This window comes from Echiichthys vipera (assembly GCF_963691815.1).
Source record: "Echiichthys vipera genome assembly, chromosome: 7".
NCBI classification, from domain to species: domain Eukaryota; kingdom Metazoa; phylum Chordata; class Actinopteri; order Perciformes; family Trachinidae; genus Echiichthys; species Echiichthys vipera.
The window spans coordinates 6603509-6621586 of NC_139832.1; positions in this window are offsets into that span (position 1 = coordinate 6603509).

The following is an 18078-nucleotide window of genomic DNA, read 5'->3' on the forward strand; positions in this document are numbered from 1 at the left end:
AGATGCAGGCACTAATATTAGAGAGGTCTAATAATAGGGGGATCTCGGTGACTCCACAATCCACCGGGATCTTCAGAGCGTCCCTTGAGTTTGCGGTTCTTCGCCATTTTTTTTTTTTCAGGATCCGTGCCGTCAACATGTGTTTTCTGTGGAAAAAACCCCTCATCCTCGGCCTCAGATGCTTTGTTTTATAAAGAGACATTAAGACATTATGAAATTACAAAGGAGGATCATTAACAGCCAAGATGCATGAGTTTGAATGAAATTGATAAGAAAAGTAATTTCATACAATGAGGAAGAAACTCAGCTTCTATATCGAGGAGGTAATCAGTGCCGTATTTAAAAGTCTAGACCGTCTGTGAGTCAGAGGAACAAGCGCCCAATAAGTCGCTGTTATGTTACAGATCGCAATCACAGCCCTATTATCCGCCCTGAGCTCAAGATTGTATTTGACGCTTTCTTATTCCTCATCGAGCTAAAAGCCGCTAACGTTGTAACAGTGATCAAAAAACATGAGCTTAATTGAACGGTTTTAAGTTCCATCACATTTTCCTCTTATCTAGCAAATAGCCATCTGTGACATTCTCATATGAGCAAATGTCAGGAGTTTTTTATTTTTATCTTCTCTCTAAATTCAGATCATGAAAGCTTTGAGCTTTTTTGGGGGGTAAATGAGTCTGGTCTAAAAGTTGCATTTCACATTTTCAGCAGACACAACAATGATTTACGCGTAGAAACCAACAAGCTAATCCATAAATTCATCTCGAGCTGGTTATTATTATTCTATTCTATTATTCTTAATAAATATACTTTCTTAACGGGGGGTGGCACGGTGGTGTGGTGGTTAGCACTGTCGCCTCACAGCAAGATGAGGGTTTCCTGGTTTGAATCCGTAATGGGGCCCTTCTGTGTGGAGTTTGCACGTTCTCCCTGTGTCTCCGGGTTCTCCGGTTTCCTCCCACAGTCCAAATACATGCAGGTGACTCTGAATTGCCCATAGGTAAAATGGTTGTCCGTCTCTATGTGCCCTACGCTAGACTGGTGTCCTGTCCAGGGTGTACCCCGCCTCAGCTCGAGCTCCAGCCCTACGCAACCCCATCAGGGAAGAGCGTTGCATAGTAGTATTTTGTGCTTCTCCTAGAAAATGTTCAAAAAACACATCATTTTTTTTAAATGCTGCATTTCAGTGCCTTTCTCTTTCACACAAAACTGGCTGGGTTGTCTTATTTCACAGTCTGTAGGTTGGTGGGCACTCCAGATACTTTTAAACAAACATTTGGTTGGGCTTTCCAGGATGCACCCCTTTTAATACTGCCTTGTGTTTCTACAAAGTCCCCGGTTTATGTCTCATGTAAGGCAATTCCCTTCATCTTATCCTGTTTAAATTCATGACAGGCGCTGCAGCATACAAATACAATCCCTTTGTGAATATGAGCAGAAAGAACCGCAGCTGAACAGACGATGAGTGAAAAAACAGAAGGTCAGATGTAACAATAACAATTCAGCATCAGTGTTAAAAAAAACCCTGCAGATTTAAGTCAATTCCAACTGTCGCACACTTCACTCCATAAATGTCAAACAAACATTCAGAAAGCTTCACTTAAACAAACTAGAGGATGTGGCTCCCTCTGTTGATGTTGCCATAGCAACGCAGTGATGGCCATATGTTTTTGTCATGCTGCAGACACACCGCCGCAGTTCTCATCACTAATGTGGGGTAAAAAAAACCAAAGGTATTTTTACTCGGTTGCCCCTTAATGCAGCGAGCGAAGGAGAGGACAGTGATGGATTTTGTTGTTGATGGACAGAGATCGATGATACCCGTCACCGACCAAACGAACGCGCTGGTGCAGCAGTCAGGAGGAGTTCTAACACTTCAGCAGGTCTGCCCACAGGCGCGTCCGGTTTCACAGCGCGGTGACTAAGCTGCGAGGGCGACCGATGATTTGAATTGTTTTTTTTGCTTTCATACTTCTAACGCTGAGAAGAGCAACCTAGTCGATACAGATACTGGCGCCAGGGTAGGAATTTATAAATCCACTTTCAGAAGAATGAAGCGTCCCTTTGACCTCCCGCTGTGCTTTCCCCGGGTAAAACGGAGGAGAAGAGAGTGCATTAGCTGCGGTTGATGGCTGCCTGCGGGGCGACTGCTCGCTGACACTGCAGACTGTTACGACGTGATACTACAACAACAAAGACACTCTAAGTCAGACTGAAACGCTGCGGTTTCTCCCTGGGGTCGGTCAGGGAACATTAACGGTGCAGAGCGTCTGAGAGGACTGTCGCTGCCACTGCAGGCTGGAGGCCTCTGGGATCAGGTTCACTTTCACCCCCCGAACACAGCAAATGGACAGGAAGCTGTGGAGGTGACATTGGTGCACAGAGACTGTAAAAGGCCGTTAAATACTCAGATTTGTTTTCAGGATAGAAACATTGTTTGTCATGATGTTTGACAAAGGTGTTTTATTTAGCAATCATGCTTTAATTCTGCAGCTGCAACGATTAGTCAGTGAATCGATTAGTTGATCGCCAGACAATCAATCAGCAACCAATCTCTAACCCATCGGCTATGTGTCTCACTACAGTTTAGCCTCAGGGGATAACGGCAAATATTTCAGGCTTTGTCATTGGTCCGATTAGAAACTTGAGATGCGATAACAGAGTTGATGTGCATATGAGTGCAGATAAATAATAACAAAAAGCTGATGAAGAGCTAAATCGTCGTCAGACAAAAGCCAATGGATTCCATGACTGCACTTTTGCCGATGCGCTCCACCTCGTTTGCTCTCCACGCGGACTGGACTTTTTACCTGCATGCAACCAAAGCCTGTTTAAACGTGATTGTTTGATACTTCTCAAACTACAAACGCAAACCAGACCTCTTCCCCTTCCTAAATCTCGCCTACAGAGTCTGTTTATAGTGATTAATCAGCAACTATTACAAAAATAGACTCATCTTTGAAGTCATTTTTAAGTTAAAGTAAAGTGTGGATTATTGTAAATTTAATATTTTTGGGGCGAGCAAAACAAAACATCTGATCTATCACTTATAGCCTGAACCAACAGGCAGTGTGAATGGGGCTTTAGATTAGCTCAATTTAGCATTATTAGCTTAGTTTAGTTACTTGCTTGACTTAGTTATGCTTTGAAAATCAAAAAAGTTTGCAGCCTTAGATCCATGCTCGAGTCTCTCTTAACTGTTCCAAGGCCGAGGCTCAAAACCAGAGGTGACTGTACCGACGCTGTCGGAGCGCCTCGGCTTTGGAACGACCTGCTTGAGGCTTGAATCAGTGTCCTGTTTGAAATCACTTCTTAAAACGCATGTTTATAGACTTGCCTTCCTGTGATGCCGTCTCTTTATCCTTTCACCTCATTGCTCTTCTTTCTTTGCAAGCAACTTACATTAATCATCTAATACGCTAAAAAGATTTTCCTTTGTCCGATGCTGCTCCATCTCCCCCTCTTTTTCTATTACATGATGTGTAAATATGGTTTGTTGTATATGTTGTATCTTCTTGGCTTTTAATACAAATTATTTGTTTTGTTTATACGGTAAATATATGTTTGTATTTTGGTTTGTGTTATATCAGAGCACTTTGTAAACAGCTGCTTTTAAAGGTGATATACAAATCAAGCTATAATTATTATTACTATCATTATTATCATTATTATAATTATTATTATTATTATTATCATCATCATCTCTTTGGGCTTGAGGGAAGTGTGATGAGCATTTTAAAAGAGATATTTTGCAGCCGATCTCTGACGCTCTGATCCACGGGGACTTCTGCCGAGGTGACGGGCCAAACGCGTTGCCATGACACAGACCTGGATTAAAATGGGTAAAGTATCCTTTTAACTGTTTCATGAGGTCAAAGAGACCAAACACCCTCTGTGTGACAGTGGCATACGTCACACTGACACACACAGTTTGGTTTCTTACTTACACAAATATGATAAATGAGCTCATCCTAAAGAAAGCTGTCACACGGGGAAGACGGATGGATCTTTTGATGACTGGAGTCAAGGTGGGAATCGACTTTTCTCTGCAGTGCACCAGACACGCCTTGATGAGATACATCTCCACCTCCTACAGCCTTTTTTTTCTGCCTGTATTCAGAATATTAACCTTTGGTCTCAAAAACTATCAAGGATACTAGTTACAGGCGTATTTCAAGGAAGGTCTTCTGCAGCAGAACGACGTTTATTACACAATAAATAACACAGTCAGTGTCACTGTTGGGTAACACGAAGACAACTGTGGTATTCATGATAAAACTTCCATCATCGCAGCAGTCGTTTAACCCAAGAATCAGGCTTCCTACACATTTTCCATTTCTAGATCCCAGACTTTTCCAGACTCAAATTTCCAGACTTCTCTGAGGATTTTTTTAAGTCAGTCTTAAAACACCTGAATACCAATAGTTAGATGCTTATAATGTAAATGAATTCAATTCAATTCAATTTTATATAACAAAAGTTATCTCAGGACACTTTACAGAGCAGGTATGGTCACACACTCTATGACTTATTCATGATTTACATAGACCCAACAATTCCCCCGTAGAGTACAGTGGCAACGAAAACCTTCCCTATAACAGACAGGAACGTCAGATAGACCCAGCTCTGTGGAGGACGGACATCTGTCTGCACCGGAGAGAGGAAGGAAAGGAGAGAGAGAGAGAGAAAAGACAGACAGAGATAGACAAAGACAGACACACTTCCAGAGATGCAAGCAACTAAAGCGTAACAGTAACTATAATAATATCTATAGTAATGTGAATATTACTTACATGTTATGGCAGTTAATACAGCAGAATAGTAGAAACAGACACATCTAAGGTGATAGAACATGAAAATGATAATAATTATGGTGGCAAACATGATCAATGATGAGTAGGGGCAATAGCATCTACGATTCAGCAAGACACACCACTGATGGTGTTTTTATGGTTAAAAAAATAGTTTATAGTTTATTAAACTAGTGATAGTATATATGAGTAAAAGTGATAATAGCAGCAGGAGCACGGCAGCAGGCACCACCACGATCAGCAGAGACCTGATGGTTTTAAAATCCAGCTTTTAACACGTATGTTCAATTCTGACTGTATGCTATAGGTTTCAAAGTAATTACAAGGCCTTTTTTACCTACGTATTGTAGCTCATATAAGTGAATGAACTTCAAACTGAGACGTGTTCAACGCACAGCATTTTATTCAAGCTAAATGCTAAAAGAGTGAACTTAATAACTGTGAACCTGCGACACTACAGACAGGAACTGCGTGCTGTCTTATTGTGGTCTTGTTTTTATTGTGTTGCATGCATTCTGTATTTGTGTTTCTGCTTTGAACGCTGTGGTGTGATGTGTCCTGCGTCTTGAATGATGTTTTCCAAATTGATGTTATATATGCTATTTTGTCATGTTTGTTAACTGCTGTGCATGTTTTGTAGATTGCCCAGGCGAGTAACTTTGTAATTTTAATCAAATTTTTTCTATATTCTATATTCTGTTCTGTGTTTAGGGTGACTTTAACATCTGTCTAGGGACTACAGATGAAAAATAGCCTCTTGGCTAATTCTGGCGCATTTACAGTAATGTTATTAATGTGCACTGTCCCTGTTTTCAAATGAACTGAACTTCAAACAAAAGAAAAGTACAAGTCAAACATAAGTCTTTGCTTCACTGGCTTTTAGATGGAGTAAACATACTTGTAGACAAATAAAATTATTATATATTAAAATAAATCGTGAATAAAACGTAGACGACACTTATGGAAAAAATTAAATTAATGAGAATCGCAGTTGCACGGTAACCATGGTAACCTGACACCGTTCCACAGACACATTGATTAGTTTCATATCATCTACAGGTCGGCTCTGTTGCGTTAGTAAAACTTGTTTTGATTTGAAGAAGAAACTGTTTTTCAGCATATATATATATATATATATATCGATCTGGGATCGATGGCTGATCAGATAATATCATACTGGTCAATATTGTATTTTGAATTGGTCATAAACACAAAGAGAAAACATGTATTTTTTATAGGCATCATATAAATGGTATTATTAAAGTATTTTTCTGCTGCGACGCTTTCGCTGTGACAAAATCTGGCTGAAGACGGACAAACAGAAACACAAACTAAACAAAATACTCTCAATGACCTCTGTGGTAGTCCCCGCTACAGTCTACCAGCATTGCGCCTGGTCAACTTATAGAAATACGGCCAGCCTGACTGTTAATGTGGCATCTTTATTTATGATGTGCGACGTGCCAGGATATGGATTTAAGGCCGTGTTGTGGGAATTTTGTATATTTGTAATTCATAATCATAGTTTTGTCAGGTCAGACACAGATCAGTGTCTCCTCTGTCTCACCTTCTCAATGGATAATGCAAATAACTGCCTCATGATGATATAATGGCATATTTGTGCATCTGTGTTAGAGACCTTGTGATGAGAGAGGTTCAGAATGTTCAGAATTGTAATGTCTAAGGCATGTTTTTGATTGGTCTAAAGACGTCACCCAACCAAGGCTATTCGCGTCCTGTCTCTTCCCCTAAAAGACGAGATTTGGCTCATCGTCATTCCTGCTAGACTAACTTTGTGAGGACGCAGGGGTGAACGTATTTTTGTCTGCAGAGGAAAATGCTTTGGCAAAATAAACCACGGAGAAAAAAGCTGATCCTGTTTGTTGATCTTTATTGAAGAATCCATTTCCACAACAACCATAAATGTGAACTTGACCTGTTTATATGTCCAAAAAAGTCTTTATGATTCCAACCGCCCACAGAAATACTGAGTAATGCGTAATCCAGCAGAGGTCTTTGTATGAACTGACATCACACGTCTGCATGATCCCTTTTCTTGACCAAAATAAACGCTGGACGTCCTGTGCCCCGCTTCTGTCTGTTGACTTAGGGATCTTGGAAAGCGAACTCTTCACTCCATCGCTCCGCTCATAAACTGCGAGGCCCGGAGGAAGGAAGGTCATTCGTCAGACAGAACTCGGTTTCGGCTTATTCCGGCTCTTCCTCAGCTGACCTGTTTGATATAAATATCCGTGCTGAACTCCCAAAACGAGAGCGCTCTGTTTCAAAGACGACTAAAACGGAGCACTGATCGACCCAGGCCCAGCCACTGCACTGCTCCAGATAGCACTGCTCCACATTTACACGTGGCAAGAAGGGAGGGTGAGAGGGTTCAAGGAAATTTAACACATGTAACACGAGCGGTAGCTACTTCTATGGAGACTCTGATACAGTTCAATATGCATATGTTTGTTAAAATCCAGTTTAAGAAGTGGAGACCAAACTTTCAAATTAAAGTCACCGATGATGTGAGCACGGCATAAGATCAGTGTGTCAGAGCTTAGTTTCAGAAAGATGTCAGTGTATCATAAAGTACAACGCAGAGCTGAACATGATTCAGTACCAAGGACAGCTCCTCTTTCAAATGTTAAAGTCATTATTCGAGTGTAAGGCCAGACGGAAAGATAACATCCTGTCCCAAGTATAAAAACCAATGAGCCTGATAATGGATGGTGTTATGCTATGAAAGCCATCCACGTCAGCACACACACACAACTATGGTCAAAGCATTTAATGTTGTTTTAATGCAACTTTCCAGCCCAGAACACTGCAGAGAAAATGTCAATCGCTGTTTTCTGTTAGTGAAAAAGACGGTTTATAAACTTTATAAACTAAACTTTTCCTGGGACACAGATATAAGATATAAAGCAAATTTTCTTGCAACACATTTTGGCTATGACATGTTGCACCTTCCACCTTCATGTGGCATAAAGAAACAATATTTACGGTCTGTGTATATGTATAAATATATGATCTGTGTTACTGTTATTATCATAATCCCAGGGCTGTCTTTATTTACTTCTTTATCATCTTTTATTTGTCGTTTTTTATATTTGTAAGTGTTCCTGTTCCTTTTAATGTGCAAGTTAAATTTCAAGTTTTGCTTTTGTGGTTGCTTGCATCTCTGGGATTGTCTGTCTTTGTCTCTGTGTGTCTCCTTCTCTCTCTTTCTCTTCCAAAGACAGATGTCCGTCCTCCATAGTGCTGGGTCTGTCTGACGTTCCTGCGTGTTAAAGGAAATGTTTTTGTTGCCACTGTGTGCACAAGATTCTGGATTACTGTTTATAATAACTATAATAATTAGCGACACGGTGATGTGGTGGTGAGCACTGTTGCTTTACAACAAGTGGGTTCCTGGTTCGAGTCCCGGCTGGGGCCCTTGTCTGTGTAGTTTGCATGTTCTACCCGTGTCTGCGTGGGTTTTCTCCGGGTTCTCCGGTTTCCTCCCACAGTCCAAAGACGTGCAGGTGTTCGGTTCATTGATGACTCTAAATCACCCGTAGGTGTGAATGGTCTTCTGTCTCTGTTCGTCTCTATGTGCCCTGCGATAGACTGGCATCCTGTCCAAGGTGCACCCCGCCTCACGCCCAATGTCAGCTGGGATCGGCTCCAGCCCCGCGTAACCCCGACAGGGACAAGAGGTTGAAGATGAATGAATGAATTAAGTAATTACTACTACTTTTATTAAAGATAGTGCGACTTGTTGCTGCTCACAGGGGAAATCGTTGGGTCTTTAAATCATAAATAAGTCACAGAGTGTGGTCTTTACCTACTCGATATGTAAAGTGTCTTGAAATAACCTCTGTCATAATTTGGCACTGTAAATAAAACTGAATTGAATTGAACAAATAATGTTTTACTCCAAAATATGCTTTTTGAAGAATACTGGATTGAATTTAGGCCATATTTGGTTAATATGACATATTAATAACAGCAGAAAATAGCCACATATTTGAGGTGGGGTGTGAATTTTAAATCATGGATATGACCCTGCATTTGTTTATAAGTATAGAAATACATTTATATGTAAATAAATATGTTATTTATGTATTTGTGGTCATATATTGTTTTCCTTTTTTTATTACATATCATTTTTAATTATTTATTTTACATAGTTCTGAACTCAGTGTATTTATAATGTATTATAATTATTATTTTTCTGACACAATATATATTTTTCTGAAATAATAATTTGAATTTGATAATTGAACAATAATTTTATGCGAAGAATTTGTTTTTTTTTCATTATTTAATTGTGAAATAATACGTTTGGCTCTTGGAAAGTCAATTTGGGCTCATTTTATTAAAGAATAAAACTCATTAATGAATCAACAAAATGATGTATTCTAGACACATAGGGCACAATACATGTATTAAATAATTGTGTAAATTCAAGCTATGAGAGGTGGATGATGAGCATCAAATACTGCTAACTCATCGAGGACAACTGTCCCTGTGGGGCTCTCTAACGTGGCTGAGCTGACATCGAGCAAATGTGTTCATGTCTCAAGGATTTGGTACTTTCCACGAAACATTTCACACTTTAAGATCCCTGCTGGTACAGCTCAAAGAAGGGACGACCGGTGTGGTGTATAATTAAAATAAACATGATCAGTGAGGACGGCCAGAGAAAGATCAAGGAGGACGTTCACATCTCACATCAAAGACCATCCTTGAACAGGTTTATCCAGCAGGACCGACCGTGAACCATCCTTTCCTTGGCTCGTGTGATATATAACACTGTATTTCACTGGAAACAAAATGAAAAGAATTCCTTTTTGCTGCCCGACCGAATGTCCAAGTAACTGCAGCTTTTAAGAAGCGTTTGTTTTGTGTTAAATTAAATCAGGTAAAATTAAGGTAAGTAACGAGTTAATGACGCTGAACTGACGCCTGAGGCTTCGTCTTCATATTCACGTCAGATCCACTGAGGGTGATGGAGGCTGACATCCAAAAGTTATAACCCTGGTCTTTAATCTCATTTGCCTAATGTGAGCTCATTCCTTCCCTCAGACTGAGACCTATTGTCTGAGCTCGGAGATAAAGTGGTGTGAAGTGGGTTGGAAAATTAAAGAAGCCGGTACAGACGTGGCTGTCTCCGTGCTCATCTTCACCCACCAGTAAAGCCATGCATCAAAAACTACATTTGCATGTGTCTAAAAAGCGTCAAGACTGCTGAGTCACTGCTGAAATCTGCAGGGCTGGACCAGAAACACAAAAAAATCACTCTGAAATATGTCAGATGATCATTCACTGGTCCCAACAGCTATGACAAGCATGAAAATATGAACGATATACTGATTAATAAGCGTTATGTAATGATGGTTAATTGTTTATCTAACTGAACATCAGATACATGCAATGCCACCTGTTGTTTAGTGAAACTTCTAACTGTTAATATTTTCATTTTCATTTCATTACCCTTTATTTAACCAGGGCGGCTGTGGCTTGATGGCAGAGTGGGTCGTCCTCTGTTTGAGAGATTGGTGGTTTGATCCCCATCTCCCCCCGGTCCACATGATGAAGCGTCCTTGGGCAAGACACTGAACCCCAAATTGCTCCCCGTGCTGCGCATGGGTGTGTAAATGTGGTGTGAATGTTTAGATCAGATTAGATGGTCTGTAGATGTCCACTGCCATCAGTGTGAATGTCTGTGTGACCGGGTGAATGTGACAGACACTGTGAAAGCGCCTTGAGTAGTCAGATGACTAGAAAGGCGCTATATAAGTACAAGTCCATTTACCATTTAACCAGGACTATTCCCACTGAGATGTGAAATCTCATTTCCAAGGCAGTCCTGGCCAAGACAGCAACGTAAACATAGAAGTCTTACATTTAAAACCAAAACAACACACAACTTAACATGATAAATCAACAAAATAAAACAGCATTTAAAATAAAAAAAAAGCAGATCAGTGCTCAGAGACAGTGCCTGTGCAAATCGTGTTCAAAAAGTCCTTAATGCTGCTTTTGAAATGGTCCGCGCTGATGAGGGATTCCAGTTTGAAATGATCCTGTAGTTCAGGGGTGTCAAACCGATCCAGTAAAGGGCCGTGTGGCTGCAGGTTTTCATTCCAACCAAGCAAAAACACACCTGACTCGTCACACCTCGGACCAGGTGTGTTTTTGATTGGTTGGAATGAAAACCTGCAGCCACACGGCCCTTTACTGGATCACTTTGACACCCTTGCTGTAGTTTATTCCAAGATAAGGGTGCTAAATATGACTTCCTCAGCACCTATAATTCCCCCTCGACAGTTGTAGATTATTTAACTTGTCAACCCAAAATGAAGGAAACCCCCAGGACACAAACTTGCTCCTTGAGCCCAAAATCACTGTCATTAGTTCAGAGCAGCAACAGGAAGCCAGAGTCTTAGTTCCTGATGCTAATCCTGGTCCTGTGATTTGGCAGCGCTGAATGTTTGGACGTGCTAAGCCAATTAAAGCCTTTATGCCAGCTATAGTTAGTTAGCTTATAGTGTTTCTAGGGAAATAGAAACAAATATATGAATCCAGTATCCATTCAAACTGATTACAAGAATAGAAATGTCCAAAAAAAAGTGCTTCCCCATTACTTTCAGTTGCTAAATAAAAAAAAAAAAGCTAAATAAAACAAATCATGAAAGCATAATGGATAAAACAAGTGGCTGATCTCAATATAACACAACCAAATCAATAACACAGCTGTCAAAAAATCAATAAATATTTCAAATAATATAAACTAAATAAAGGCGTGAGCAAAGACAATTTGGGTCGCCGCCATCTTGGTTTTTTAAAACCAGGCGTGACTGAAAAGTTACAATTAAGTCAAAGTCCTTAGAATTTAACACATACAACACCAAAAAAAAAACAAGTCCATAGCTGCTTTAATGTACACAGTGCCGTGTGTACAGTATGTATCGTTTAGCCTCTATCCTGTCACTAGCTTGGCGACCAGTCAATGACATGGTAACCACGCTTCAAAGCATTGCTTGATTGCCTGTGTTTCTCTAAATGGGACTATAATCTACTAAATTAACATCATGCTGTATTGAAAAAGACTTGAAACTAGAGATTGAGATTATAAACTCAGTAGGAAAATGTTTACTGAAGAAATGAGAAAAGTGAGAAGTTGGGTCACTTTCTCATTGACTTCCATACAATTGGACTGGAAGAATGCAGGTTTAACACACTTCTGTTTTCTCATGGCTAATCTTCCTACTGAATACTTACCATGGAAAATTGTTGCTGATAAATAGTCAATGTACTTTGCCAGTATGGTGTTAAATTTAGTATAACTGGATCGCTCGGGGCTCGAGTCAAACAGTGAGCCATCAATCTATAAACAACACTTTAGAAGCAGGACACATCTTGAAACATCCAATAAATACCTGGTAAATGTTCTCCAAGGAAGACTGATGAAGCTCTTCTTTTAGACACTGATTAAAGCATCAATTCTACTAAAGCAGCAGATGCAATCTACCCTTTAAAGAACGTGTCTAGTGTCAGTTTACTTATAGTCATGGTTGTTTTTGTCAGTGATTGTAAGTGATTAGGATAAAATGTGTTTTTATTCACGACAAAGAAAGAAATGATTTGGCTGAAAACTTTGTCCTCGCCGGCTTTAAACTGGGTTCTTAAATAGCTCCAGCTTATTATCAGTGTATGAGTCATTAACACATGAATAAGGAGACGAGAGAAAAGAATATTAGCCAACTGCGGGCGAAGTACTTTACAAAATTCTCCGACCTTTTCAAGAGAACTTTTCACCTGATTTCACACTGGGATGAAGAATTAATCATGTCTGACTCACTAAAAGAGAGAAATCGATTGTAAAAAGACAAGAAAATGGAGGGAAGTGTCGATGAAAGAGTCGGAGCTCTTTGGTATTTCAGTATGTAAGTATTTCAGGGCAGACTCCGTAACACCAGCTATCCCAATCTCCTCCTATTTGTCCGCTCCCTGAAAGGCCTCTGAGCTCCTTTTTGCAAGTCTATCATTCAGTCTTTGTTGCTGCAGACTGCTATGGTGATGCCCTACAGCTCTCTCTCTCTCTCTCTCTCTCACACACACACACACACACACACACACACACACACACACACACACACCAGTCATGAGAACACTAATGTCTGCTACTAATAGTTTTCTCTAGAGCAGATATAATGGCTGATATTGGATTATGGCAAGATGACAAAAATATCACAGTACAGAAATGTCTGAGGTCATTTAAAGGGGACATTATGCAACTTTTTAGGTTCATACGTTTATCTGTGTTTCCTAACATTTTACGTGCTTTAGTGTTCAAAAAACATAATTTTTCACATACTGTCGTTCTTAATATACCTGTATTCACCCTCCGTTTTAGCACCTGTCTCTTTAAAGTGTAATTCCGGTGTATTTGTATTCAACCGTCTTTTTTCGGCCTGATGTGCAGCAAATCAGCCATCAAGACAGTTTTTCCGTTGATACTCGCTAACAGCAGGACATGGCTAACACTGAGTAGCTCGGGGCAGAGCGTTAAACTAGGCCTGTCACAATAAGCAATAAATCAATTAATCGCATGATAACTTTTCAAGGAGTGTAAAAGCGCCTTGAGTAGTCAGAAGACTAGAAAGTCGCTATATGAGTACAAGTCCATTCACCAGTTACCATTACACAGTGTTAGCCATGTCTGGCTCTCCGTGATTTCTCTGTTAAAGGGTGATCAATGAAAAAACTCTCTATGGTTTATTTGAAGAAGATGCTGAAGAAGACCATGAAATGCAAATTACACTTTGAGACCCCCTCCGCAAAAAGCCCAGTCTGCTCTGATTGGTTGGTTTCCAGATCTCCCACATCTTCGCAAAATAACAATGGTACCGAAGTCCTGACAGTTTCTCAATACGGACTGTGTGAGTTTATCTGTAGATTCAGCGTATTGATACCTACAATATTCATTTCTGCTTTATAATAATAAAAAAGACGAGGAAATCTCCTTTTTCAACAAAACGGGGCCTTCAATTACATAATTCCTGCCCCAGAGGGCACTGACAAGTTTATTTTTCAACTGTTAAATGTCCCACTTAGTGTGTATTACAGTGACGATTCTTGACCAACCAAATTGAAGAATTTCTCAGCAAAATAAAACACAATGTATAAAAAGGAATATTGGCCGATATGTAGTCATTAAATGTACTAAAACTCTCAAATATCACTCTCAATAGTGGCCTCAGAAACAAGTATTGGTCGGGCTTTTCTACTTTAATGCCCAAAATTTCTGTTACTAAGATAATGTTACTCTTGTTAAGAGTTTTGAAATGGCATTTATACCAAAATATACTTCAGTAGAACTAGAAATTAAAATTACATTTTATAACACATGCCTGAATTGCATGACCAATTAAGATACTAAAAATATCCCGTCAAAATAGCACGTTTAATAGTTTTTATGGAGCTCAGGGATCAGATAGAACCACGTGACTGTTGTTGATATATTGACATATAAGGCATTAATAATGAATAGTGTGATGGCATAGGTTACACTCACAAACCTACACACAACCAGCTGTAGATTAATACTTTGTTCATGTGATTGCTGCAGCGTCTGTCATTTCTAATGAACCAGTTTGTTGAAAGATCTTCATGATAAACTTTAAAGGAGCAGAAGAGAATATAATGAGAGCAAGAGCGAGAGAAACGAGCAGACCGACGAACCGAATGACCATCCTGAGAGTGAGGAGAAGCATGAAAATGCAGTGAAAGCTGCTGCGAGAAAAGGGCAGTAGGAGGATATTGGCAAAGTGTCATCGTCTCTTAGAGTCCGGCGTGCCAACCATGACATCACCGCTACCCCCTGCACTCCCCTCCCACCGTCTAAAGGCCTAAAGAGGCGCTCAAAGCAGCGTGAATTCAAAACACACACACATACAGACACACACTCTAAAGTACAGTACATGCTGCCAAAACATCACACTAAAATGTGTCAGACCATCTTTTTCAAGCCACCACAAACATTCCCAGTATAAATACCCACAGTGATGAGCTTCTGTGTTCAGGTTGCATCTAGAACAACAAGTCACATTCAGACACGTCGATATTTGTCGTTATTTAGCAATTATGCTGTAACGTTAAAGTATAGACCTCATAGTAAGAGACTTTTATTTTGAAGGGTATATGCTATCACCATGCCCCAACCACAGTGATTTTCTGGTTGATCCAATATGGAAGTGGCAAAAGTTACAGTGTCCACTAGGGGCAGGTTTCATAACAGAGCAGTTTCTCATTGACCCCCATGTTAAACAGGCCGTTTTCACAGCATCATTAAACCTGTTTGAGGCCTGGTACAAAAAAACATTATAGTCTGTATGTTTAGGTCACATCTCCATGACAACACTGAGGGGGGTGAATTTTTTGTACCAAGCTAGTTTTTATTTCATTGGAGGTTAAAGTTTATGATAATTAGGGGCGCGGCCTCTTCAGTGACAGCTAGCTGCTGGCCCGCACTTAAGCTCAGAGGTATGCGTCAGCCAGATGGACGTATCTCCCTCCCCACAACGTCACATACATGCCCTTCTTAGGTTAGAGATAATGAGGCGGAGTTAAAGTCTGACAAGATGGAGACTCCCGTAGGCGAGTACGATTGGAGCAAGTTGAGAGATCGGACTTGACGGAGAGGCTATGTCCATTGTTTATAAGTGTTGTTAATGTGCTTTTATGGGAATGAATAAGTTCTAATAGAAATTGTAGTGTTCTACTTAAAGGGACTTTCTGTGTTTAAACAGGATGTTTAGCAACATTTGCTCTTTTGCATTTTCTTGTGCAGATTTTCTGGGAATTTGGTTAAAAAAACTTTACTATTCTTGACTTTTTCTGTAAAAAGTTATATAACTGACTAAAGATGAAACAATACCAAAATCAGAAAAATGAATACCACACTTTAGCCTCCGGATGATCTCCGGATCGCTGTCTTCCGCCATGTTTTTATTTTTCATTGACGTAAAACAAACCAGAGTTGCTGCGTCTGCGTCTTGGAGACTGTTGTCAACTTTGGTTAATGCTGGACATTATTTTCTGCAAGTTTTTGGGGTAATCAAATGTGGTTTTAACAATATTTTGATTAATTTGAAACGTTAAATACGAGCACTTGGAATTTTTACCTCGGTTTATCATTAACTGTTTCATCCCCACAAGTGAGACTGTGTGAGTAGTTTATAGTACAGCCCATAGTTAGACAAATGCACGTTTAAACTTGAGAAAATTTCACCTTATTGCCTAAAAGCAGAAATAAGTTGGCCAAACTGAAGACTTTCTTACAGCTTATTTTCACCATTCAAGCTCTGACATAAATAAGTGTTGCATCACGCACCCACACACAATCACATGCCGATATCTTTTTCAAAAAAAGGACATTCCTCATTTTCATCGCTGAGGTCCTGCGGTGTCAGGAGAACGCTGCGATGATTATAAACGGGCTGTCAGCAATAAGTTGACGAGCAGGGACGTCTCATTCATCATAGTGACAGACCCGGGACGGGGTCTCTGGGTCAGACAAATGCAGGCGAGATGACAAACGTGAAAAATAAGTGTCGATTTGACCTTCTCTCAGACAATGACAAGATATTCAATCCCTCAAGGTGGGAAAGCCCAAAGCTAAGGAAGAGGGAGAGAAGAAGCTTCGCTCCCCTGACAGAAAAGACTCGAGGGATCACAAGCTCGAGAAAAAGTAAATGGGAAAGGAGAGGTGCAGAAATAGTGCCATTCAGAAGTCACGGGCTGTTAAAATGGCTGCAGAAAGATGCTATTTGTTTGGAGCTTTTCCTGCAGCGGCTCCTGAGTGAGAGGCATCGGCCCTCAGGGATTTACCCTCAGCTTAAGGTGGCTTTAAAACTGCCAGCGTGCGGGTTTAAGTTACTGGCTGGTCGCTTGGTAATAACAGCTTATCAGAAACAGCCTCATACAGTAGATACGTGGCCTTTGGTGCAAGATGACTTGGGTGCTGAAGTTTCTGTATTTGAATGGTTATACTGCAATTACACAGCCCTGTGTCTTGCAGTAGAGGCTCTCAGAGAAGCACAAGCCAATGTAGATCCAAATCTATGACATGTCGACAGGAACTAGAGCACAGAGCTTCAGCTTCCACTTTTATTAATCGGCTGCATTCAATTCAAAGTAATAATGAAAGAAAAGAGACGGTTTGTGTTCCAGTTCCTTTCTGGGCTGCAGCTACTAGATTGGGATCAACGTGCACACGAGCAGGCTTATTCCAGGACTATCCTACTTGGCATGAGGGGTGTTTTTCAATCTGCTGTTCTGTTTGCAGGTTTAAAGTCTGCAAGAGGATTTAAAGATTTAAAGGACTCATTATCGTAAAAAGTGAGATTTCCACGTCTTTTTTAAATTATAAAGCTGGGGGAGGGGCTACAAATACTGTTAGAGTATGACAATGCTTATCATACATCTAGATATGGTGATGCACAATCACAACATCTAATATTATACAAATACTAACTGAAATTTCTCTGACATATTTGAATGGAATATCATTTGAAGATTGCAGTTTTTTGTTATTATGATTATTTGTGTGCATGGCATGCATGTAAACGTAGCCAGTAAATAGCTGGAAAAACATTTATTTATTTATTTTCTCTGTAATTTGACTTTGTTTAAGTCTATAAAAATAAACTTAAGTACCATGTGGTTGTTTCATATAGACTGTTTACTTGAAATACCAGAAAACAGGCTGTACAGGTAAATTCAGACAGACGGTATGAGAAAAATGTGTTCGTTGAACCCATGTAAACGTGTCCAAATGAAAAAATGTAACCTCTATTTACATAAAAACTCACTTACAAAGACTCATGAAGGCCGAAACTACTCAAAGAGTTTTGTGTAAAAAGCCAGAGTCAGTCTGAGTTTTGTCACAGCACACAACAAACCAGAGACATTATTCGACATTACAACAGGCCCAAGTGAAGGAGAGGTTACCATGGACACCGGCTCGTCATTAGTTACTGTCTCCCTCCTCATTTGCATCTCCTGGTTCCAGAGCACATTCAAACCTGCTATGTTCAGCAAGATGAAGGTCCTCAAGTTAAGTGTCATCATTTTTTTTTTCAGTGTTCCTTGTCCATGTTTTGTCTAATGACTACTCCAAGCCCAGCAGCTCACTTAAAGGGACACAGAAAAAATAAGAAATTCTGTGGCATCTTAAACTCCGGTTCAGATCTGAGGAAAATAAATGTAACCT